The 27,212-nt window shown below is 42.8% G+C and overlaps 2 long non-coding RNA genes across 2 annotated transcripts in view; one reads left to right on the plus strand and one right to left on the minus strand.

Moving 5' to 3' along the window:
* The window catches only part of LOC137155334 (uncharacterized), a 31,583-nt gene extending 10,350 nt beyond the window's left edge, over positions 1-21,233 (plus strand). The window contains exons 2-3 of the long non-coding RNA XR_010920425.1: positions 19,317-19,385; positions 21,199-21,233. This is a non-coding gene — a long non-coding RNA (uncharacterized lncRNA). The remainder of the gene's footprint in view (positions 1-19,316; positions 19,386-21,198) is intronic.
* LOC137155335 (uncharacterized) lies at positions 19,699-24,924 on the minus strand. The gene is made up of 3 exons (XR_010920426.1): positions 24,886-24,924; positions 24,041-24,125; positions 19,699-20,334 (listed from the first exon to the last, which is right to left on the minus strand). It is a non-coding gene; the product is annotated as an uncharacterized lncRNA (long non-coding RNA).
* Between the last annotated feature and the right edge of the window lie 2,288 nt (positions 24,925-27,212).

Raw genomic sequence — 27,212 nt, forward strand, 5'->3', positions numbered from 1 at the left:
GGCTGGAATTTCTATTTGCTTGGAATGTGTGATTCAACTGCTATATAGTCACTCTCACAAAGCCCCTTTGGTCAAGGCATTACGGTAGACTTCACCAGGAGCTGAATCCATACAGAAAGATTCCCATTGATGTCAGGCCCAAAGTGAATTAATGCATGTGAAAAACAGTGTTTTTGTATGAGCAGATGCATATTTTGCTCAAGCAACTTAGATTTTGGTGTATGAAAATTTTGGCACTAAAGTTTAATGACCATTGAGTGGAATAAAAGTCTCTAAATCATACATGAGCTAAGATGATATAAATGAGTGATGTAGGGGAAAATGATATAGAAATAGTTTATAGCAGATGTTTTTATAGACTCCTCACAATTTAGGTGAGAACTTTGTTGACTTGAAATTGGCTAATAAAACCATAGTTCAACAAATGTCAGGTTAGACTGATGTAAGTAGTAGAGCAATCATAAAAGATTTAAAAAAAAATGAAGTCACCAATTTGGGCATCAAAAAAGTACTTTAGAATTTGCTTAGTGATCTAACCCATCTGATTCAAGGCAAGGAAGATTTATATCTTTGTATCTTGTCATAATGGCTAAGCACATAGGTGGCAAGGGGCTGCAGAAAGTATCTAATACTTAAGCAGAATGCATATAATAAATTAATGTCTTAAGGGAGATTCTTTGGGACTATGAGTTATGGAATAAGTAAAATATTGGCAGCTTGAACAGGTAAAGAACAGGAGACAAAGGGCAGCAATTAGTTGTGGTACTGCAAGAATCAGTAAGGGGACACCAGCTTTCTGTTACTGTACTTATATAAATGATGTACAGAAAAAGAGCAGATGCTGCTCTTCGAGGAATGCCAGCACCTGGAATAAAGAGGTCTAAAACACAATAGGAAACCCCGCCGCAAATCCCTCCCGCCGCCGCCGCGAAACCCCGCCGCAAGTCCCCTCCCTTTTTTTTCCCGAGTGGTACTCGGGTCGGGTACAGTCGGGTCAAGTGGTACTTGACCTGACTGTACCTGGCCCGAGTGGTACTCGGGGAAAAAAGGTTGAGAACCGCTGGGATAGATCATTTTAGTATCTTGCTGATTGGTTGTCAAGTGCATCTGAATGCAGATAAAGGTAGAAGTAGTAGCCTGAGAGCCAAAAGCATTAGTGTAAATATTTGCTGGGAGTAAAGCTTTTGCATATTAACCCAGAGACTATTGAAAAAAGCCTTGTGAAACAGCTGCAGTAGAGAGACGAACAAGATGTGCTAGAATATAGCCCCTGTGTTGTTAAACGTAAATCAACAGGTGATATTACTTGCTATTGCTGTCATTATTATAGTACATTATTATCCCCAAAACTTGTTAGAGATCCATTGTTAAGACTGTTACAGAACAAGCAGGTTAAAAAAGTGTAATTGCTCTTAAGAAAGCCTAGTTTAGGCTGAGCAAGCTGGTTTGGTAAAGAGCCAGATGGCACTTTACTAACTAAAGTACTAGAACTAAGCACTAGAAAAAAGGTTGATACTTTTGAAATTCTGAAGAGACTGACGCAATTCAAACAAGCTTTCCCAACCCAGCAGGTAATCCACAAGGAAAATATTTACAATTGGGAGCAGCTGTTTTCTGTTTGTAAATATGAAGTGGTTAGCATACTAACATTAAGGCTGAGAATTTTTTTAAGGAATCTGTACACCCAGTTCCCATTAATTTACATAGGAATTGGGCATCGAAAACTCTAAGCAGCTTTGAAAATCTCAGCCTACAGGCCTGATTTAAACTAGAGAATCCATGAAATTTAAGGATCAGCCCTTCATTTGCACAGTAGTGCTGTACTGTCAGCTGCAGCACTGCATCTGCGGGAATGATCGTGTGAATGCTGAACACTAATTTCAGTGGGAATGCTCTGAGGAATATTTATATGGTTTGTATGCTCCCCCACAATTCAGAGTACTGTGACACCCAGGAGCACTGGAGCCATTTAAGAATTAATTTTCAGCTTGGTAGTCTTGGTTAACAGAGTCTGGAAGGCAAGACTTTGAGTTTCCTAAACAGATAATTGATTGGTGCACCAAAGACACAGAGAAACGTGTGTAGAACAATTACTGTAGCTTACTGGAGCTGGTTAAACATTTTTCATCACAGTATTTGGGTTTTTTTGACAGATTTTTTTTTATGTAACCAAAATGTGTGCACAAGAAAGCTCAACTTTCTTCATTGTTTGGCAAAAGAAAATGTTTTTTTTTTGTTTTGTTTTTAAACTGAACATTTTGATAAAAAATGAACATTTTCAGTGGCTGAAAACTAATTTTTCCCCCCGCTTTTTGACAAACCCCCAGATTTTCAAAGATTTAAATTTTGACAAAAACCAGGACAAATACCACTTCTGTCAAACTTTCACAGGAAAAAAAAATCCCAACCAGCTCTACTGCTTTTATAGGATGTATAAGTTACCAAGGATTCATTTGAGCCCGCTCTTAGTTATCCTTTTCCATGAGGCACCTGCCTACCCAGAGGGAAAGTCTGGTCTAAGTAGCTCTGGGTCCTTTTCCTATATCAGCTTTCAATCTCTGCTTTCGTCTATCCCTGACTATTTATAATTATTCTACTTCTGTTCTGGGCCTGAATGGACCTGGCAAGAAAAAAAGCGTTTGAGGTTCTCAGTCAAAAACTCCCTAAACTTAGCTACAAATGATACCATAAGTGAGGATCATGAGGTTTTTTAAAAACATGTCAGTACCCTTGAGACTGCCAGTGTTTCAATGAATGTACCGGAGCAAATTGACTACGGTGCATGCTGCGTTGGATTGTATTAGATTATATGGTACTACCTAATTTAGGGCTCAACTATGGAGCTACCACAAACCCCGAATAAGGGACAACACACAGCTGTGCTGCCCCAAGGGTCGAATAGTGTCTCAGTCCCTGGTTCCTCCCCCCTTGCTCCAAGGAGGAAATAATCTATGTCAGCAGCTCAGTGCTTCAATATGTACAGACTACTTTCCACCTCTGTGCTGACTCAGCTGCATTCGCTGGTGCATTGGAGGATGTGTGGCGTCAAGGCTCCGCTCACCCACTCAGGATAAGGAATAGTATCTGCAGCCCATGCAGAGGAGCAAGGGGTTTTATCTGTCTCCTTAGGGCCGATGTGAGCACAGATGGTGTTTTTTACTCCTGAGGTTCATGTCAATTCAGATAAACGTATCTCACATGTTAACTCAGACAGACATATGGATTAGAGGTGGACATGAAACAGAGCCTCACAGCCGCCTCTCTGAATTGCTTCTCCAGCTCCCTCCCAAAATAGCCCCAGGCAGCGTTCAGTGCCTGATCGGGACTTCTTGGCCCACCATTGCTAGCATCACTGGAAAGAAGAGATTTGGGAGGAGAGTTCACAGTGTGTAATATTGAGGGATAGGAGGAAGAGAGACGTGGAAACTGCTGCTGTGCCTGGAATTTGGGACATTATGTTGGCAGCTGAAATCTGTAGATATTTTCAAATAGGAATGTTTTCTATTGTGTCACCTGGCAAAAATTAGCTCAACATAACCTGGCATCACACACACATTGTGTGTTTCCAGATGGGCCATTAATCATACATGGCTGAAAGCAAGGATTCAACCACTGACATTGTCAGTGCAAAGGAGGTTACAGTGGGCAGCAATAACACATACAGTATAATAGCACTTGTGTGATAGCACAGAATTCTTTACAACAAGCAGAAAATCCACCTTGACATTTTGGATTAAAGCTGTTTGGAGAGAGGTTTTTAAGAAACTCCCTTATCTGGCACATTTATATTGTACCTTGTGAGGCAGCCCTTCTTTATTTTCTTGCAGACTTGCTGTTTATGAATCATTCTCCAAAAAGCAATTGGATGAGATTTTCAAAGCAGCACAGGGAGTTCAGTCATCCATCCATCTTCCGCTTAGATTAATAGCAGAGTGTGGCTAAATCCCCTGCACTGCTTGTTCTTTCACTTGTTTGCTCTTTGGGATAGGTACGGTCTCTTAGTAGGTGTTTGTCTAGTGTCAAACACCCTGGGGCCCCAACCCTGGTTTGGGCTTTTGGGAAATGAAACAATTACAAATCATAATGTTCTTTTCAACACTAGTTACTCTGCTCCATTCAGCTGAGATTTGCCAGCTCCAGTCTATATGTCCCAGGACCCCAGGTCTGCTGGGGGACAGAGCTATTCTGGAGGGGACATTGAGGAGTACAAGGAAAACGGAAACCACACCCCTGGGCTTGAAGGGAGCATGGAGCCAGCCAGTGCTGCTCAGAGAGTGGGCTGGGCTGACTCAGGAGAATGTGTGCAGCCAGAATACTCAGCAAGTCCAGCACCTCCTCTGGCCAGCCTCTGCCAGTGGGAGAGCTCAAGACACACATTGAAGCTGTCCACTCAGCAGAACCCCTGTAGGAAGATGGTAGAGCAAGGGCAGGTGTGTGAATCTGTCCCATTCATTTAAAAGTCTCTGGCAAGGTCTTTATTAATTGCTGAGGATGGACACTGGCTGCAGAGAACTGGGAAATATTTCCGTTTTTTATAAATATCATCTGCCTTCAATGTATCTATGTGATATTACCCTGACTAAATGTACAGAGTTAGCTCAAAAGAGGTCGTTAAATAAACCAGGCAGGAAAGGTAGTAAAATGATCTAGATAAGGAGTGTCCCCTGAAACACAACAGACCAGTGTATAGCCATGAAAAGGCAACTCCTCAGCCCAACCCTGGGGACAGGGCTGTTTGCCAAGGCTGAGACTCTGGAGACCAAAAGATACGGCTGTATTAAAGAATCTGCCCTACAGAGATGGAGGGGGAAGTCCTCAGCAGCTGCAGGCTATCAGAGACTGACTGGGAGTCCAGGCATTGCAGCAAGCAGACTGTAACTTGGTGGTCAGGGAGAAGTGGGGGACACCAGGGTCAAGTCAGCTCTACCCAAGAGTTGGAGGGGAATGCCAAATCTGGGTAGGACAACATGCCTGTAAATCTATTTGTTATTTTAAATCCATGTCACTGAGTGCTATGCTCATACTTTGATTTGAGGAAGCTGCTTCTATGTTTACTGAATAACATTACAATCCCCAGCTTCCCAAAGGGAAACTCTGGTGGGTACTAAGCCCATTGGGTCTGCTTTGTATCATGGTTGGGCGCCAGAGGTGTGCGTTTGGGAGGACAGGAAAAGCATCTCAGATGGGCGGTTAACCTTGGGACTTTGATACTGGGCATCTGAGCATTTGGGTCATCTTTTATAATTTAACATAGAGGATTAGGCCTTCATCTTGTGTAAATGGACATAGTTCCTTTGAAGTCAGTGGAGGTACACTGATTTACGCCATCTGAGGATCTGACCCCTAGCTCAGTAGAGCTGATCTTTCCACCTGTTTTGAACTGAAAGGCTAGTTGTATGTCTGTAGCCAGGGAATGCTGCAAGTAGAGCTGTGCAGAACCTGTGTGACAAAGCCCTGCTTGGACAGGAAGATGACTGATGACCTCATAGGTCTAGTCAATCTCCACCTTCTGTGGTGCCCAAAACGCAGAGGCAGGAGCACTCGCTTGTTGGCAAAGTTTGGCAGTTTTTCCCCCCCCTCTGGACAGATATTTCTGTTCTGGACATACAGCACAAAGTGGAGAATGGGCTGAAAAGTGTGTGTGAGACCAGCAAGTTTCCTGGTCAGGGCTTAATTAAAAATCTGATGAGTCTCATTGGGCTCCTAAATGAAAGAGTTTCCTGAGAAGATGCAGTGAAATTTACCAGTTCTGGCAAAACATGAGGGTTTTGGTGAATTTTTCTTTGAGTTTTATGGTTTGTATGAACATGAAACTAGAGGGGGTCACAAACCCTGTGTATTGAACTCATCAGAAATTTTCTCTAAAGGTTTATGCAAACCCAAACCAATTTGTTCATCCACCAACACATTTATATTGTGTTCTCAATTTCCAGCCTGGCATATGCCTTTAGGCATTCTCTCATAATGAAGTGTCTGGGACCAAAGTATAGATGGTTTTCTTGGTCTTTCTTTGCTGTTATTTAGAGTATGTAGTTATTCCTGCTTTAATCCATAAAGCCAGGCCTCTTAACTTACTTATAGCTGAACTCCATTCTTCACCTTCTTTTTTTGCTTGCCCAAGTCCATGGATCAGTGGTGCACGTTCATTTGGAGTAAGAGAGTCAGATCCTCAGTTGGTGTAAATCAGCATTGCTCCACTGAAATCAACGGAGCTATCCTGAATTATACCAGCTGAAGAGCTGGCCTGGAGCCTGCTTGTCACTTTCTTTCATTTGCCCTTCTAGTGGAGTTTATCGTTTTGCTAGAGATTGGCCCCCAGCTACAAAGTCCAAATTCAGAGCTGTTTGTAGCCATGGTTTTATTTTGGGCTTGTCTCTGTCGTTTATTGCAGTAACCAGCAACTACCAGAAAAGGGAGGTGGTGATGTGGAAATAGGATGGTTAATACCTGGATTTCTCACCTTCCTCTTTAATCTTAACTCTCTCCTTTTCTTTTACAGTTTTTTGCATTATGTTTGTCCTGGCATTCCACCTCCTAGCTAGTGGCAGAGGCAAAGGAAATCCTACTCTCGCTAAATTGGGTGCTCTTCCAAACATTTTTGGAGCTTGTTCGTTAGCTGCTGTATCCCATGCCACCCTTCCTCATGTCATTCCTCCCATACTAAACAAGACCAATCTTGGCCTTGGAATTGCTATTGTCTTCATTGCTGTGGGTGCTTTTTATGCCCTGTTTTCAGTAACGATCATGTTCACCTTTGAAAACGACAAGATTCAGGAAATTGTTCTGTTGAACTTTTTGGACTGCTCTGTTGTGCCTGGAGTGTTCTTCATTTACTTCTTGGGACTTTATACCACATTTAAGGTGAGTGCCATCTTTCCCATGAATGCAGTGGCTTTAAGAGACAACATATGGGCTATGTTCAGCTCCTTCCAGTGTTCTCACAGTTGGGCCATTGAAAGGTTCCTCTTTCCACTTTTGACCATCATCCCACCAACTGTAATTGCAGTCGTTACTGAGAACATAGAGATGATTGTCGGAATAACTGGTTCCTATGCTGCGACCGTCATCCAGTTTATCATCCCTCCTCTGCTGGTTCACTATAGCCGGAGAGATACCCAGGAGAAGTTTGGCCCAAGTGTTCATATTAAGCATGCCTCTCCTTTTCAACACAACGTTTGGATCATTCTAGCCATCATCTTTGCTGTATTTTCTATAACCACAGTGACAATATTGTATATAACACATCAAGGTTAATAAAAAATACCCGTGTTAAGTAATGGAAATGTAGTTTCAGTGAACCAAGTTATCAGCAATACCTTAAAAAATTCATACAAAGTGCTAAAGTTAGAAATGTAGCACCTCATAACAGCGATGACTTATTATTGATTCTTATTTAGGCAGGTATTGTATGGAATCTAAATAAATTACATGTTCATTTTACATTGAAACTGGTTATTTTCATCATGAGGGCTGTTTTTTTTTAAAGAGAATGATGTGTTGCATTAGTTGTTGCTCCTATAATTTAAAAATATTAGTAATATACAATATGTGTTGAACTGAATTACTTAGGTGGAAAGTGAAATTAGATCACCACCACCATTCTCTAATGAAATGCAGCTACTTCTATAGTAAAACATAGCAGCTGTTTAACATACAGCTAAACTACAGGATAGCTTGCCACAGGAAGTAAAGAAGAATGTGCCTGTGGGTGAATGCAGGTAGGGAGAATAAATATCTGAGTTCAGAAATCTTTAGTATATCTTTACAATCATGTACGATATTCACTATTGATGTTAAAATATTTACATTGCATGACAACCTTACCAGATGCCTGGCTGTCACCTGGATAAAGTGGGGCACATTCAGTGCTCAGATCCTAAATCTACCTGTGTGTGTGTGTGTTATATACACACCCTTGTCTACCTCAGAGAAGCGTTTTGAGGATAAGTAAGTTAATGGTTATAAAGTGCTTTGAGATACTTAGATTTATTAGTGATGATATATGAACCTCTGTCATTGTGATCCTATTACCATGCATAGCTCCCACCAGTATACAGTCATTTTCATAATAAATGAGTGGATGAACAATTTTTAAGAAAGTGAGGAAATGCCAGGCTACCCAAAGCATTATTATCTATCTCGCTCACAAGCTATGAATGATGTGCACCATGAATCCACTGCAGTTGCTCGTGCTTTATGTTGTTCTGTACTAATGAGTGTATTTAAAATTAACAAATCTTGGGAGCCAAAAAGAGTTCTTATGTTTTCAAAGCTCTTGAGGAAAAATCTCTATATGACAGCATGAAATTACTGTCACTGAGATAAATTACCATACATTATACACAGCTGAAATAAATCTTCTAAGTTGCATTTTCACAGAAGTGGGGTACAAATCTATCCTGTGGAGCCCTCCAGAAAATAAGCTAGTGCAGGACATGCCTTTTTCCTAGTTAAGAGGCACTTCATGCAAAGTGCGTATTATGCTGTAGTTGACATGGTTTGTTGATTAATTTTGGGATGGAGTTCTAGTTATAGAACTTGAACTTGACTTATAAAGCCCTAAATAGATAGCTACTAGAGAGCCAAGCTCTCTTTGTTCATTTCCTACCATTGTAATAGTGACCAGCAAAGGTGCTCAAACGAACGGTCTCTTAGTTTAAAAGGGATGATGCTGGTACAAGACAGTCTCTGTGAAGAACCCTGTATTCTAGATTGCTCTCTGACTGTCCAGGTTCAGATTTGATGCCCTTCATGGTATGCTGCAAAGGTTATCTTTTTTCATGGTTTTAGGGGAAGGGTTGGATTGAGGGATGGTCAGAGGAGGGATGGTTTTATTGTACTGCAGGTAATTTATATATGTGACTGGGGTTGCTTCATAAGCCAAGTTATGAGCATGTTTAAAAAATGTGTGCAAATGTAACCCACACGCTTGCATTTCAGGATGTGGTGATGTAAAAATAGAGGTGTAAACAGTCATGCACTTCAGAATACACAAGCAACAAGATACATTGGGACAAGTGCTTTCTAGAGAGAGGAATAAACCATCAGTGACATTCAAATCTTTTTGCAAAAGTCTTTGGGCACCAGATATTCCAGTAATAGCTACAAAGCCAACATTTTCAAAAGTAATGAGTCATTTTTGGATGCCTCCATTTTTTGGGGTGCCCAACTTGAGACACTGAAAAAGGGCCTGATTTTAAACGAATGTAATTACTTAATGTAACCAATAAAGTACTGAGCACTCATCTCAAAAGTCATGCTCTTTGCATGCAGTAAATTGACATGTAGCCTGCCACTGTCTTGGGGCATTTCCTGGCCTCTGTGACCCAAATAGATATTCAACTATTTTTACAAAGCTAATATCAAGACTTGGTATCACCACAGGCAACAGTAATTATTCAGGACTTACCTTAACAACTTACCTTAAAGGACTGGGTCCTGTCACCCTTAGCATCTTTGTTTGGTGAGACACCCCCACTGAAATCAGTAGAACTGTTTGCATGGTAAGGCACTATTCATGGTGAGCTAGCCTGGTCCAAAAACGTCAATTCAGAAGTGAAAACCTTGCAAGGAAAGGTGGCTTTTAAGATGATGATGATTTTTTTAATCGTTCCACCCTAAACATAAGTTGCTGTGTTGGCTTCCTAGCTATATCACGCATTGTCTCCAGGGATTGATTCTCCTCTCCCCCAGTATCACTCGGAAACTCCATGGAAGCCTCTGGAATTACACTGGTGTAAGTGAGATCAGAATGGGGCATCTTCCTTCCAAGCCTTTGCCTGTTGTAACTTGCGGTGGTAGTGCTGATACGACCTTCCTGTAGCGAAGCGGTATGGCCTCCCTCCGAGGCCGACGCTGAGGGGCCGACCCACGCCACTTGGTGGGCAGGCTTGTGTATGGCACAACCCGCCTGTCGGAAGCTCAGGGATGGGACAAGAAGAGGAAATATAAAAGCCAGGCCCTGCAGCTCATCTCAGCTCTCAGAGGAGAGCTGCTGGAGGAGAAAGATGTCTCTGGCCTGTTGCTGGAGTGGGAGCCCAGTGAAGACCCCTGCCACATCAAGGACTCTCCTGACCTGCTGGAGCCACTCGATAACCCCAACGCTGAGGAGCTACTGGGACAGCCACTGGTGGCAGGCCCCGACGAGGCTGTTGAGAACCCTTAGAGGCAGGTACCCTGTCAAGAGGGTGGAGAAAGCAGCCTTGGGATAGCAGCTCACAGTCCAGCTGTGCTCGTGCCTGAACACCGGTTGGCTCATTGTGCTGGAGCCCTGCTGTCCCAGTGGTGGAACGCTCTGCTGCTGTTAGGGCCCTGGGTTGGAATGCAGGGCAGTTGGGAGGGCCCACTTCCCCCTCCCCCCTAGCCACCCCACCCCTGAGATGGTAGTATCACCCTGGCCTGTGAAGCCTTGCTGGTGCTCAACCCCCTTTGCCTGCGATCCCTAGATTGTGCTGGTGCTTGACCTCTTCGCCCTCTCTGCCCTGCCTGAGGACCGGGGGCTATAGACTGCTTGCCCACCCTGCCCCTCCCTGCTTGAGGGCTGGGGGCTATAGACGCCTGAAGGGACTGCCTGGTTACAGACAAGGCCCCTAACTGCCAGAAGGGCCGGGCACCTAGACTGAAGGGAGCCCCCTCCTCAGCCGTCTTTGTCTCCTTAGTGCAGATTGTGAAGCAGCATAGCCTCCCTCTGAGGCTGACGCCGAGTGTCGACCCCAATCAGTTACACTTTCCAATTCACTTTCTGGGGAACAATCGGCCTTCGGATCTATCCACCTGGCTGCCTTTGAAGTTGTGAAAGCCCTAGATGCACATCCAAAGGCAGAATTTGGTCAATCTATGATTTTTCAAATGGTACTGGTGAGTAGAATATATTGCTGGGGTCTCATAACCTCTGCAGCATTCATGCTATTATGCTCTAAGCTAGTGTTTCTTAACCTGGAGTTTTAGAAGGGTCGCAAGTGCAGAGCTGGTATTGGGGGTGGCAAGAAAGGTAATTGCCTGGAGCCACAGGGGCGCCATGAAACTAAGTTACATGCCTCAGCCCCATGGGGGTGGGACTCAGGCTTCAGGGGTACAGTAGTTTGGAAAGGTTAAGAACCACTGCTCTAAGCACTGATGCTTAAAAGTAGACACAAGGGAAAAGGCTAATGGTTAAAAATGCAAGAACATATATTAGATCTTTAGAGAGACTTCCTTAAACTTTCCTAAGTGAATTTCTGACTAGAATTTGAATGTAATAAGACAACAGCAGCCAAAGTGCTGCTGACACCATTCAGAGGTCACTTTGCACATTATTAAAGTGAGGAATGTGTTTGTCTCAGTAAGGCAGGGACTATTTTTTTGTTTTTGTTTTTGTTTTTTTTCTTCTACGTGGCATTGGGAAATGAATAAATGTTGCTTGTCTGTTGATGCCTGGTCACCAGTTGCAATTTCTTCATGCTGATATCAAATTAGACCAGATGGCCCTGTTGTAACTGCTGAAGGCATGAGATTATAAATCCCATTTGATTGCTCTGACTATACCTGTCCTCACATGTGCATCTTCATAATACTTGGACTATTAGAATGCATTTTGGGGAAGGACCTCACTTATTTTTATTGGGTCTGAAGTACCTGAAGCCTCTCCCAGGGTAGTTGGTACTGATTTCATAACAGTAAATTATGTATTTTACTCTAGCCATTGCTTACTGGCCACCCTAGGTAACATTCAGAAAAAGTAGCCTGAATTTGAGTCTCCTGTATACAAATTAATACCTGTTGCTTTCCTTAGTGTAAATAGTGTCCTCCCATGACAAGCTGATTTTCTGCACTTGCTGTTGGTTGCCCCCAGACTTCTTCTTGTATCCAAGAGTCATAGCCTTTCTGTTACCATGTTCAGCAATTTCCACAGATAGTATGTAATTAGCATACAATTACCAAACCAGCAGAAGTAACAAGCAAAAAGTAGTTACAAAGGAAGTTTAGATGGAAAACCTCTGAAGTACAACTGTAAGTACAGAAGAGAGGATGCAGCTATATCAGCTTCTTGTTAGATTTTTGTTCTAAATTGTTCTGTGAGGTAGGGTGTCCTCTCTGCATGATTTTATATGCCTGCAATCCCAGACTCCCTTCACCCCATGACTGGAAGACTGTTAACGGGCCACTTCACCTTGAATGGTCCCTTGAAATATGTGTAAACTACATTTGCTAAACAATCTGTTCAAACCTTGTATTTAGCAGTGGCATTTTGAGTTAGTTTCCCAGACCTAAAGAAGAGCTCTGTTTAAGCTCAAAAGCTTGTCTCTGGCCATGTCTACACTGCCGAGGGAAGTCGACTTTAAGTCAACTTTCAGCAGCCTATTTTTAGAAGTCGCAGCAGCGTGTACATACTACGCTGTTTGCACAGGTCTTGTACATCCACACTCACCACGCTTATTTCAACTTTCAAAACAGTGCAGTGTGGGTAGCTATCCCACAGTGCAACTAGCTGGGGTGGCTGTTGGGACGAGTGTCATCGTCCCATGATGCAATGCTCCTTTCCCCTCCCTTCTTCTCCCAAACAAACAGGAAAAGTATTTTCATGACGTTTTTTTACTCCCCGTGCTCGCCATTGCTGCAGAGACATGGAGCCAGCTCAACTCTGCACTATTATTGTGAATGTCACAAATACATCGCGGCTTATCATCGAGCATTTTTGAAGTAGAGCAAGAAGCTGAAGCACAGACAACAGCGTTGCCACCGACGCTGCCCTGCTACAAGCCATTGAGCAGAACAATTCCAGATTGCTGCAGGCTATAATGAATCATCTGCATTCTGTGGAGCGCTGGTTCTGGTCCAGGGAAACAAACGCAGACTGGTGGGACTGCATCATTATGCAGCTGTGGGACGATGATCAGTGGCTGCAAAACTTTTGTATGCGAAAGGCAACTTTCCTGGAACTGTGCTTGGAGCTGGACCTGTCCCTGAAGCGCGTGAATACTCGCTTGAGACAAGCTCTGATGGTGGAGAAGAGAGTCGCCATCCATCTCTGGAAGCTGGCAACCCCCGACTGTTGTTGCTCAGTTGGGAATCAATTCGGAGCTGGTAAATCTACAGTGGGCATCACCGTGATTCAAGGATGCAGGGCCATCAATAGACTTCTGCTACGAAGGATAGCGACTGTGGGAAATGTGCAGGAGATAGTGGAGGGGTTTGCCATGATGGGGTTCCCAAACTGCGAGGGGGCCATTGATGGGACGCACATCCCTATCTTAGCGCTTGCCCATCTAGCAACCAAGTACATAAACTGCAAGGGGTACTTTTCCATGGTCCTGCAGGGCCTTGTGGATCACAGGGGTCATTTCACTGACATCTATGTGGGGTAGTCTGGGAAGGTGCATGATGCGCGCGTAATTCAGGGCTGTTCTCTAGTATGTAGGTGGGCACTTTTTTCCCCGACCAAAAAATTCACATCGGGGGGTGTGGAAATGCCCATAATGATGCTATGGGATCCTGCTTACCCCTTGCTCCCTTGGCTAATGAAGCCGTACACCGGGAACCTTGACAATGACAAGGAGTGTTTTAATAAGAGGTTAAGCAGTTGCAGAATGGTTGTAGAATGTGCGTTTGGGCATTTAAAGGGTAGGTGGAGGAGTGTCCTCACTAGGCTGGACATGACCGAGAAGTACCTCCCTTCTGTGATATCTGCTTGCTGTGTTCTTCATAATGTGTGTGAAGCGAAGGGTGAGAGGTCCCCCCAGGGTTGGGCTGTGGAGTCAGAAAGACTGGCTGCCAATTATGAGCAGCCAGATGCCAGCACTACGCAGAGAATGAACCGCATAGCGCTTTGCATTAGGGAAGCTTTGAAAACCAGGTTCTGCAATGAGATGCAGGAGTGATTTCTGTTCCTGTACGTTGTTTGCCTTTGGTGAACCTCCCTCTTCCCCCCCCAATCGATATCTGTACCCGCCAAATCCCTCCAGAACAAGATATGATTTAATAAAGAAACGTGTTGAAATGATGCAAACTTTTATTTATGAACATTCAGTCATGGGGGAAAGGGGGGAGTGTTCATTCCCTGTCTCAAGGGGTAGGCTGGTAGCTTGCTGGCCAGCTGTCAGCGTGTCAGCTGCTGCTGGAGGCAAGCACATACTGCAGCCTGGCCAGTCTCCTCTGAGACCTCTTGGGGGCAGGGGAGGGGCAGGGCAGCAAAGCCATTGGTTGAGGAGCATTATGGAGGGGCTGCAGCGGAACTCTGTCCTGCCTCCGCTCCTCCTGAAGCTCCACAAGCTGCCGCAGCATGTCTGCCTGGTCCTGCATGATTCGCAGAATCTCCTGTGTGGTACTGCGATCATGTTCCATCATTTCTCTGTGACTCTCCCTGGCCACGTCCATATTCTGGAACAAGGTCAGCCGCCACACACTGAGCTGGGTCTCTGCGGCCGCTGAGGCGTTCATGATCTCGCCAAACATGTCATCTCTGGGGGTTTTTTTCCTCTTTCTAATCTGCGATAGTCTTTCCGCAGCATTTCTTGAGGGTGGGGCCAAGGCCGAGATATCTACAGAATGAAAAAAAATTCACAAGGTAGCCATTGTTAGCAGAGTGAAGAAAATGATACAACTGCAACAATGTAGACAATACTCCCCATGCACAGCACTGGACAAACACAGACCCTCATTCCATTCCTGACATCCCAGAGGGGTCTTCTCGCTTTGCCCTTACACAGGGGATCTGCAGACAGCGTGTGTGTGTGTGTATGGTGGGGGGATATAGTCTCTGCTTAAACCAAATAAAAGTAATCAAAGTGACTTGGTAGGAAACTGCAATGGGGAATACAAAGGTACAGGGCATCTGCTGTATAGCTCTGGTATTTTAAACATGCGCTGTCTTCCCTAGGTGACCATGAGTGATATCAGTCTCCTGAGGGTCACACATGAGGAAAGGGAAGATTTGCTGCACACAGCAGGGTACAAGCTATGTTCCGCCATGATGCAGGCTTCCTTGATTGCAGCGTGGCATGGCAAAGTATCCTACCGTGGAGGGAGGAACAAGGCAGCCCTCCCCAGAAAACTTTTGCAAAGGATAACAGATTACCTACACTAAAGTTTCTGTGAGATATCAACTGATGATTATTGGAGCATATTTCATCACCTAAATAAACTGTTCCCTGGGTAACCCCCCAGTACAGTCACCAAAATGTCTGAAATTCCCTTCCTGCCCTCCCCCCCCAAATGTAAAAGGACAGAACTGCTAAGAAGAAAAAAAAACTCACCAGATGTGCCTTCCCCGGGATCATTAGTGCTGTCCTGTGTGCTGCTGGACTGCTCTGGGGTCAGGAATATGTCCTGACTTTCAGGGAGAATGGTCACCTTGCTCTCCTGCACCCTGCTCTCCTCACCCTCCTCCTCCTCCTCTTCCACGGAGTCCTCATCGTTGTCCATGGACTGTGACCTAGCGGAGATATCAATGCTGTGCGGCGGCACCGTGGTGGGATTGCCACTGAGAATTGCATGCACCTTATCGTAGAAGTGGCATGTTTTGGGCGAGGAACCAGAATGGCTGTTAGCTTCCCTGGCTTTCTGATATGACTGACGCAGCTCCTTGATCTTCATGCAGCATTGCTGCTCGTCCCTCTTGTGTCCCTTCTCCAGCATGCCCTGGGATATCTTCTCATAAATGTCCAGATTCCTTTTGCTGGCTCTAAGCTGAGCCAGAACGGACTCCTCGCCCCACAGCCCGATGAGATCTAAGACCTCTGGTCGACTCCACGCTGGCACACGTTTGGGCTTTGCAGTAGCCATGCGGAGAACAGTGTCAATGCTCTCTCCACGCTGGCAGCACAGGAAATGAAAATTCAAATCTTCCTGGGGCTTGAGGGGCGGGGACATTTCCTGGTAGCGTGACCACAGAACAGCACAGCGTGACTGTCCAGAGTGGTCACAAGGGGGCATTGTGGGATACCTCCTGGAGGGCAGTTAAGTCAATTTAAGTGAAGTTGTGTCTACACTGACACTAAATTGAACTAACAAATTCCAATTAGGTGCTATGCCACTTGCAGAGGTGGTCTTATTAAGTCGACTTTTGCCGCAACTTAATTCGACTTAACAGTGGTGCCAATGTAGATGCAAGTGTACAGAGGTCGACGTAAGTGACTTTACGTCGACCTCCGTCGCCAGTGTAGACCAGTCCTCTCACTGACAGAGGTTGGCCCAAGAAAAGATATTCCCTCATCCAGCTTGTGTCTCTGACTTTGTGTGTCATTTTAGAAAAGACTGGTTTATAAATGCACCCAAGTCCTTTTTCTGCCTGTCATTGCCATTCCAGTTTGTCCTGTCCTTGAATCCCATCAGTAATTTTCTATTGTTACCCCTCTGCCAAGCAGTAGCAGCTGTAGGGCCTTGAATATCAGGTTCCTGTTGGAGGAGAAATCAGTGACATAGAGTCTGGATGTATTCTTGGTGTAACTTGTTTTAGTTACACATTCTCCAGCACTGTAATGGAAGATAGGGACTCCAGTGGGTTTTGCTAGCTTAGCACAGGGATGGGTTTTTGCCCCCATTGTATTGGACTTGGACAGTCCAAGACAATGTCTTGTTTCCAGCATAATTAATTTCCCATGGGATACCTTGATATTTTCCCCTTCAGTGACCGTTCTGAATCTCTGTTCCTTGCTTACAGCCCACTATGTGTTTGCTATCCCCTACAATGTTGGTGATCTCAGCAGATTTGATACAGGTTGAAGTTACAGCAAAGATACATGAAACAATGAATGGAACTATTTAACAGACTTAAATTACAGTGAAGCAACCCAAACAGGCAGGGGTTTACAAGTGAGCTGTGGCAGGCCCCGGGAGGCTTTGTTTGAAGATGGATGCATGATCAATTGAAATGTTCTAGCTGGTGGACCACCCTGTTGTTTTAACTGAGCATTCTTTACCATTGTGATGGATACAACTTTGCAGTCCATCAGTGGTCCATGGACCATAATTTGAGAACCACTGTCCTAGATTTCTAATCTTGCTGCACCCCGTATTATGGAGGACCTAGCTCAGCCATAGTTAAGACTGCAATGTTTAATGTTTAACAGTTGATTTTTCTAAGGCTTCTAAAATCCACATGCGTGCTCAGCTTATCCTGTGCATTGGTGTGTGTCATTGGAATCTGGGGTAAGTTTAATGGTGCAAAATTGGAGCCATTTGGTCAAGGGGTTCCTGAGAATCAATGCCTTTAATAAAAGGACATCTCAGCAAAATTTTCCTGTTCTTGTAATGTTTCTGCATATGTCTGAGGCCCAAACTTTGTCACTGATCTGTCCAAAATTGATATTGCCTGGTTGGGTTTGATCTCAGCTCGTGTCTGGCACCCATGACCACTTCAGGGAAGCAATATTTGGAAAGTTATTAGGAGTTGACGTTAGTCCTACAAAGTGTCTCAAGCCTGGATGATGTGCTCCGGACCGTGCTTTGTGCATGTGCTACTGAACAGCTGCCCTATGGCATACACAAGTGTCAAGGAACAGCTGATGTCAGCTTTAGCTCGGTATTAAAGTCCTTTTTGTCAATGAATGGACACTAACATGACTTTCTGCTTAGCTCTTAAACTGAGTGAACAGGCTTCTGGGATGCAATGGAGGGCAACAAAGATTTATCCCACTGAACGTGATGGCTTGGGGTGAGCTCATTACTTCCACATAATTGGAGTGGCCTTTGTATATTTTTGGTTCGTTTTGTTTTTAGCATTGATGGAGAAACCATAAACTGTCCCCTACTTGGACTCTCGCAAGTCTTAGTTTATTTTAGTCTGTCACATTTGTTCTCTTTTCTATAACTCTGGCTATTTTGCAGACTTGAGAGGGGGTGACTTATATTATGTAGAATAAATAAATAATGTCAGGTCTGACAATAAAAGGATGATGTAATGGACTGCTATTAAAAATAGGCCTTTTGTCATTTCATAGTCTCATCACTGTGTTAGAAATGTCCTAAGATTACATTTGTTTTTCCTACCATTTTCTCTTCTCGTTGCTATCTTCCTCACAGGAATAAATTTTGTTGGCATGGGTTTTTGTCCTTGCTGTGACAGCGGGGAAAAAGGAATGAAACTACTTGACTTTTTCACAGTATCCATGGCTCCCCTAGGACAACAGATTTGCATTTGTACCACAGATTTTACAGTATGAGTTATGAGGCCAAAGCTTTGTTCCGTAGAATGCAGCTAGAAGTTTCATTTATGCTCTTGTAGGATGCAGTTGACCTTTCTAAGGATAGAAACATCAGTAGCCCATAGCAGAGAGAGGAGAAAACTGCTTTTCATTATTCCCATTATAGAAACACAGGCATCTTTTATATTAAAGTTGGATGAGCTCTCCTACAGCTGATCAGCTATATTTTTGTCAATAGAAATCAGTTTAACAATGAAGAAAAACAGCATATTCAACAGTTTAGAAAGATTATTTTGACCAAAAAATATACAGCCAAATTGTGAAATGACTTAAATAGAAAATAGGATGAAGAAAATAATAGATTTTTGCAGAGTCAAATCAACTGATTGAATTATTTAAACTCCTTTTGTCAATCTTCTTAGCTGTACCAAAATCTGATCTATTAAGTTTGTCATACATAATCTCTGTGAAATTTGTCTCAAAGTGGTCATCTAGGGAATGACTCAATGAAATAAAGCTTGCCCCAGATGTTTCTGTGAAAGCAGAGGATTTTTTGGTATTATAGATTATATCTCCCATAAAAATTTGCTTGGCTTCTTTGTTTCTTATTTCCCAATTACGGTCCAAAATGAGATCAGCAACTGGCATAAATCAGTATAGCTCTACTGAAGTTAATGGGACCAACCCTGATTTACACAAGCTGAAGATCTGTCCCTTTGAATTCATTTGGCAAGGAAAGGTGAGGGCTGGAGGAAGAAGAGGGGACAGAGCTTGTAACCTCTGAAGGGTGGTCCTGTGGATAAGGCACTGGACTGGAAGTGGAGTCTGTGCAACTTAAGCAAATCACTTCCTCTCTCTTTGTGCCTCTTCATTTCCATCTGTAAATAGGAATAATAATGTAAAGTGCTTTGATATCTTTGAATTAAAACTAATATATACACGTGAAGTGTTATTTATTGCTAATGATATGAAAAGAAACTGGTGTAAAGAGAACGTCATGGGCAAGTCTTCTAGTACACTCAATGTCTTCCTGTAAAGATTCAATCAAACTCTACAGCCTGCTTTCAGAATATTTGCAAAGCATCTTGCACTCTGATTAAATGTGTTGATTTTGAATGTCAACAGTTTTTGGCACAAAAGATCTTTTGTTTTTTAAAAAAGGGCCATTTTTTCAATGAAAAAGCTTTTGTTTGATAGATTTTGGCTAGTTTTGGCTACTTCCAGCATCAATGAGAAAAGCATCCATGACACTCATGCCTAAGCCAGGTAAAGATTTTAGCTGACCTATATTCCTGTTAAACCTGTTTTGTCCTAGAGTGGAGTTAAATAACAGAGTAAACATTCAAGCCAAGGTTCTGGCTCCTAGATAAAACAAAATACAACCTATACATGCATACAGGCTTCAGACAGGCGTCCTTTGTGGTGAGCAGCTATCAGACAGCATTAGAAAAGTGCTGGGGATTATTCACTCTGCCCATTCAAAGACAGACCTATGTATATGTGGTGGAAAAGATCACGCAGCTTCTCTTTTAGAGTTGGATCGAGGAGAACTTTAATTGTGACATACACACAGACAGCTATAGGGAAGCCCAGACAGCACATGCCTGTGCTGAACTCTGGAACTTCACCTTAGTACAAAATACAAATAGGTTTTTTAAGATTTCTTTTTACATATTGATCGTATAGTGGAGTTTCGGATATATAACAGGTCATTTACCACACCTGGGTTACTTATAACACACAGTGGGGGTCTCACGGTGCCAGCATGTCCTGGTGATTCTTTGGTGTCAGTGAGTCCCGAGTCGCATGCCGTCACTTGCTATCTATTTGACAGGGTATGGCTGGGTGCAGTTACAAAGGTAGTTACAACATAGACCAACGATTTTTGCATTTCTATTGTAGTTCTAAGACATCGTGCCTGAATTTAGCATTTCTATCACAGTTTCAGTCTAAGGCATCTTGTTTACTATCACAGTTCCAGTCTGAGGCATCCTGTCTGAATTTTTGATTCTACATATATTATTAGTACTGGATGCCGAGAAAGCCTTTGCTCAAGAGTGGAAATAACTGATGGCAAGTGTGGAACTACATTCAATTGGACCTAACTTTCTTAGGTGGATAAAAGCATTATGGGCCTGATCCCAAGCCCATAGCAGTCAATGGAAAAATTCCCAGTGATTCTTCTGGGCTTTGGTTTGTGCCTTATATTGGGAACCTGTGGAGATGAGGATTTAATGGATGCAAATCAGAAATGTTAACTTTGTATAGAAGGCATTAGGCAGGCACATTCATGACCAATTAGATATCAGAGATGCACCATCACTGTGTGCATATAAAAATAGATGATTTTCACTCTCTCTGGCTTTTTAGAGCATGAGTTGCGTGCCTGTTAATATACTGGCACACAAGCCATTGTGCATGATCATCTTAGAAAATCAGGTCTTACATACCTGTTCATATTTCAGAGATATTAATTTTTCATGAGCTATGACGAATATCTCCCATGTTGCACAGGAATATACTGTTTAGAATTTATCATTGAGTTTATGCTGACTTTTTATCATTGGTCTCTATACACCATAGGAACATACATGGTAGAAGTTTGGTTTCCGAAATGTTTACATTTGGTCTCCTAGTTCAGAATGAGGAGATCAGTTGTTTTACAAAATAGGCAGTGAAGCAAGGACTGGATGACTAAGGGGATTGGTAATAGGATATAGAGACTTTCAACTCTAGTTGGCCTATCTGAATTCAATCCAAGTCAGTAGTGACTGAAATAATTCCAATCTGTTAGCTGTTCTATGGTTTACATGGAATGAGTTTGATGATTTTGGTGTAATATCCCATAGACAAATTATATCACACACCCACCACCAAGGTTAGTACTAATTTATATCCTTGTTGGCCATCTCAGCAGATTGCAAGGACTGAGAGCTTAAGCCCCAGTATAACTAAGTACTTGTGTAATTTCATTGACTGCAATGCGACCATTAACATGCTTATATTTATGTAGAAGCTGCAGTAACTTGCTAAATTGGGGACTGAAGAGGACTAGTCGGAACTATCCCTTTATTTGCAGATGTGGCCAGGGTGGGGAAGGTAGCTCTGCCCATTATAATACTGCTCTGTGGAGGAACAGAATGCACCATACACCGAGCCTATATCATCAAAGGTATGTAGGCACCTAAATCCCATTAATTTTAAATACTTATTCACAATCTTTCACATGTACACGTATTCACAGGGAGTTGGGGAGCGGGCACACGGTGTGGAGTTTTGCCATTGACTTCAGTGAGAGCTTAACTATATCCTTAAAGAGGGGAGAAAGTGGTTTAAAATTTAAAACAAAGCTTCATTTTTCATGATGTTTCAAATGTTTTATTGTTCCAAAGAGTCCAGTTGTGCATGATTTAATTCCCTGAAACTAATGTGGTTAGGAATCTAATTGTCAAATCACAATACATATTGTCTGTTATGCCCATGGTTTAATAGTAAATTATGCATCTTGAAAGATTTTGACCAATGGAATGAGGGCTTCTGTTTTATTGTTAAGCTGGGTTGTCCAATGCAGGGGAAAGGTTTATGAACTCATCTGCTTCAGAATAACTGTAGATAATCCATTTAATTAAAATGCCAAGTCTCTTCAGTGTCTTTGGAGCTAGAGGACATTTCACTGAACCTTGGCTAGGATTTAAATAAATAACCCCTTCCACCCCCAATCCTAACCTCATAACTCATTAAACATTTGTTTGTTGAAGTGCAGCATTAGCAAAAAAGATCTTTCTGTTTTTCTGCTGAACAAATTTATACAGCACGTAATGTTATCTTGTTCAGTCCAAGAGTGGTGATTATTAATTTTGTTCTGCTAACCTATGCTGATAGTAAACAAATTCTGATTCAATTAGAAGAAAGTGGGCAATTAAAAGCTGTTGGCAGGCAAAAGAAATGCACATAAGCTGAATAGAGGAATCCAATGATGGTAAACTTTGTGCTGGGAAACTGGATAGCAATTATGGTCCAAGGGATGTGTATATTGGCTGTCTCAGAATAGATGCATTGTGGGTTGGGTGGGTGAAAGGCCAAAGGGAGCAATTTCCCTCCTCTCTCCCCTTAGTATACCTGCACAAGAACCAGCCACAATGCAATCTACGGATGGCTGGGGCTCTAGGCTGGATGTCTCACAAGCACTTCCTGGGACTTTTCATGGCCACAAAAGGATGTGAACATCTGCACTCTTGCTGATGACTGGCTGGAGGGGCAGAAAGCGGACACTGCCTCTTTTGAAAGTAGCAGTCTGACTGCTGCTAAACAGGTCCCCCAAGATCTTCTCCCCCAAAGCTACTCTGTCTGTTTGCTATGCACAGAGAGAACACCTGAATCCATCTTTGCTTGGCTTCTACAGCTCAATCCCTCACACAATCCACTTTAACAGCCACATTCTTGCCCTAAGAGTTTAATTAAGAGGTCTAATTTATAACGCTAAACTAAGGATCACCTGACAACTGAGCCAAGGCCAAAAATGTGTGTATAAAGCCCTCCTTCACCAGCCTGGCAGGGCATTCAGCACATATGTAATTCTCAATCCGTCATTTAAGAAATTCCTTGTCACCCCCTTTCAAAGGCTACCAGCTGGTCATGCGTTTGCTGTTGATGCCCAAGAATCCATCATTTTACAAACCAGAAAGCTCATCTGTTGCATAAGGGATGACCTCCAGCCCTAAAAACATACTAGGGCAATGAGATTCAACACTGTCTCTGAGGGAAGAATATCTGTCACCAACACAGCACTTACATTCAGTGAGACAGATCCTCAGCTAGTGTAAATTGGCACAAACTGAAGTCAGTAGATCTATGCTGATTTACACTAGGTAGGTCCTAGGCCATGGTTTGTTTTCTAGATCTTCTAACTTTCTCAGAGCATGATTAATGTCTCTCTCTTTCTTATCTCCAAACCCCAAATATTCCCTGTGATGGTTTTAATTTCACATCATGCAAATATTGCAAAAATATTAAAACTATTGCCTTCAGCTGTAAATAAATTCACTCTGGGTGTGCTTTGCACCTTTTTGTAATCAAACTCCAGGAACTTTTGTGCAATCAGGTTTTACTGACACAAATATCATCCAGGGGATTTCCCAGTAATGAAATTGCACTGGCACACGAGAGGATTGATACCATACTATGGAAGTCAATGGGAGCTTTGCCATTGCATCAATGGGAGCAGAATCAGGGCCAGAACATCTGATTTTCAGAAGTGCTGAGCACTTCCAAATTCAGTTAAAATTGATGAGAACTACCAGTGCTCAGTGCTTCTGAAAATCAGTTGGATCAAAGCATTCCTATAAAACACGCACTTTATTTACTCTGTGGAGTGTTTGCCCAATTCCAGAAGCCAGGAATGTCCCTTCAAAGCCTCAAGATCATATCCAAATCTGCAAATCTACCAGCTTCCACCTCATAAAAGGATGTTTCTCGAAAGAGACTATTGTAGAATCCATCAGAGTGAGGGATGATCCTTTAAGTATGATCACGCCTAACGTCCCTGAGGTAAAGATTATTACCTACATAAAACATTATCTACCACTGAAACTTTTTTTGGTTTTCATTTAAATCTGCATTGTTATGACTATGAGCTTGCCTTGCTGGATGAGATAATAGCTGTCTTTTGCTATGCCTGATCATAGTCTGATTTCGATCTAGATCAGTATCTCTTTTTAACTTTTTGAACTTGGATAAATAGCAGGGTTTTGATTCTTTGAACAGTAGATAAAGTCTTTCCAGTTCCTCCAAAACTCAAGGTGGACTTTCTGTTTCACAAAGTGCCAGTGAGGAAGATGGATGACTGACTGAAAGAAGAAGAGCTCTGTGTAGCTTCTCTCACCAACAGAAGTTGGTCCAATAAAAGATATTATCTCACCTACCTTGTCTCTCTAAGATCCTGGGACTGATCCGGCTATGCCAACACTACAAACAATGAGGACGCTGACATTTCACTTCTTGGAAGGCCTGCAAAAGAGATTATGAAGAATCCAGTAATTTTATTTTCAGCTGCCAGAAATAGAAATTTTAAACAGAAACTTGCTGATTTAGTCCCAGCTTAAGCAACATACTTAAACGTGCCTAACTTTAAGCACTTCCCCCACTCCCAGGAACCTCACTGAAGTCAATGGGAATAAATATGTGTTGAAATTTAGACACACGCTAAAATCCCTTCTTGAACCAGGGCCCGATTCTCTGTTTCAATGGTTCTAAACCCTGATACAGCAAAACAATTAAGCACATCCTTAACTTCCACCATGTGCTTGAGTCCCATTGAAATCAATGGCACTTCAGTATGTGTTTAAAGATCAACATGTTTAATTGCTTTCCTGAATTGGGGTATTGGGGGCTGATTTTCCATTCTGCAACATCAGCTCTTGAGAAGTAACTTCTCAATGGTATCAAATTCACCGTGCCAAGGGACCAAATACTCTACTGGTGGAAGCTGGCACAATGCAATTTACTTAATGGGGAGGTGCCACGTTACAACAGTAGTGATTCTGGCCCCAGCAGTGCACACATATGAATAACTATTTAAAACCTAGTTCTAGCAAGATTTTAAGTAAAAATCACATACAAACATCCTTCTGCACTTCTCCTGTCAGTTCTGAGGCCTAACGGGAAGTTCATAATCCCTTTAGCTGCTTATCAGAAATGATTTCTGTTCACCTCAAGTCTCCCTTATCAGCCAGCGTACTCAGCGCTCACAGAGATACCTTAACTCTACCTGCTGCTCTTTATGGGACTTGCATTTCACCACTCCTGACTTATCGTCCATTAGTTTAATAACCTCCAAGGAGAATGGAATTGTCCCATTTGGCTGAGCCCAGGAGCCTGGAAGTTTAAAAAAATGAAGAAGGCTTTGAATAAATCATAACATGCATTGAAAATTTAAAAGAAAACACAGCTTTTATTTCCGAGCCTTGTTGTGATGCCAGCCAGCCATCAGCTTTCAGGAGTGTTATTGGTAATGACTGTATGAGAGCCCAATATCAAAGTTTTAAGTAACACATTATGCTGGTTTACACTAGTTGTCATAAGAGAAATTGTTTAATTATTATTTATTATGTCATTGCAGAGAATATAGACATTAGCCTAATGCCCGCAAATGTGAGCAACATTAAACATGAGAGTAGCCCTGTTGGATTTAATGGGGCTACTCAGGTGTGTAAGGTTATATGCAGGCATGAGCATTTACAGGATCAAAGCCAGGGATTGTTATGGGAATCCTGAGCCTACCAAGATTTAGGCACATGTGTAATCCCATGGGCTTTCATGGGACTGTGCATGGGCATAGTTAAATATGTGCATAAGTCTTTGCAGTGGTGGGGCCTCAATGTTGAACTCCATTACCCGCGTGGATTTTTCCTTCTTTGTTTAGGCCCTGGTTCAGGACCGAACTGAAGCTTCAACCCCATTCCTTCTTTGTTTAGGCCCTGGTTCAGGACCAAACTGAAGCTTCAACCCCATTCACTGTAATGAAACTTAAATATGTGCTTAAAGTTAAGCCATGTGCTCAAGTGCTTTCTTGTATCAGGGCCACCCTGGAGACCTGGGCGTCCCTGTCACAAAGAGGAACAAACAACTGCACGTTTTTATCACTCTGGAATGTAGGCTTAATTTGCTGCCTTTGTTGCATGTTCTTAATTTGAAAATTGTAATCGCAGGTCATGGGGCTGCCATTTAATTCCAGCCCTGATGGAATCTCACTGATTACACAGAAGCATGCAATTTATTAATTAAGAATAGATGGTGAGCTCCCCTCAGATTTTGATTAACTTAATAGCCTTCACAGCACGATTTGCATATAACTGAAGACACCATTACAACTTTTTATAAAATGATTTGAAAAGCTATTAAGCGCATCCCTTGAAACACTTTCACTTACTAGATGGCTAATCTGCATGAATAACCATCCTGGCAGCAGAACATGAGCCACTGTGGAAAACATTCTGTTGCTGATTTTATGAAATTACTTTTAATCATGCTTGAGAAGGCAGATGGTCTTTCAGGCTTTAACCAGATTTGTTTTCAACAAGAGAAGACATAAAGGACAAGTGGCTTCTCCCTTTTTATAAGCCCTTAAGCACGAGACACACAGTAAGATGCAAACCTAGGACTACCCGCAGCTAATGCCAACATGCAGCACGATTAGAGATGTGCTGGATAATTGGAAAAGATAAAGATGGCATAACACTGATGGTGGGAGTAGAAGTGAAGGACTTATGTTTCAGTGGAACTGAGCCCTCACTGTTTTGATCAAGGTGCCTGAGAGTGGTCAACACCTCTGAAAATTTATCCCTGGGGCTTCTATCATAGAGCCATGCTGGAGAATAAGGACCACCTGGAGCATGTAGGCTACCTGTTCACTTATTCCCTCCCTGGAGCACATGAGTGGGGAGTGGCTGGAGCCTTGAATTCACCCTCCGCTGACTGATCAGAGTAGCTGAGCCTGTGTGGTGGAGTTGGAGGCTGTAACGTGCTGCAGGCGTTGGTTAACAGTAAATTAGTATCCATTGGGAGCAAAGAGGAATTCTTGCTTAGAGGGGTATCTCAGAAGCAGAGTGGCTCCTGGCTTTTCTCCTGCATTGATGCAGCGTGTGCACCCCTTCTTGCTCAGGCAGTGTCTAAAGTCGGAATCTAACCTTAAGCAATCTAACCTTCTGTACAGCAAGTAATTGCCCAGCCACGCCACTAGTACCTGCCATTAAAGGTTCAGAGAGTGAGATCAGCTGAAGAAAACTGGCAAGGAAAAGAAAAGAGCAATGGAGTCATGTGTTACCCTTCTGTGTCTCCCTGTCATCTTTGCCTTTTTTGCTGGAACAGAAAAGTATTGTGATGTGGTGTATACACCTGCTATAAGGAAATGTGAATCCATGAAGCCTGAGTGATTTGGCAAACGTGGACTTTTGCAAATAACATCCCATGCTCCAGTAAACTTTTAGTTCAACCCTCGTTCTTTTCCACTCCTCAGGATAATAGGCTACAGAATCTTCACCTGCTGTTATATTTGGATGCTCCCCAGCATTTCCGTAGAATAAATAGTGATATGTA

This window comes from Emydura macquarii, unplaced genomic scaffold (genome assembly GCF_026122565.2).
Source record: "Emydura macquarii macquarii isolate MOO-44397 ecotype Brisbane River unplaced genomic scaffold, CSIRO-AGI_Emac_v2 contig_1348, whole genome shotgun sequence".
Classification (NCBI taxonomy): Eukaryota; Metazoa; Chordata; order Testudines; family Chelidae; genus Emydura; species Emydura macquarii.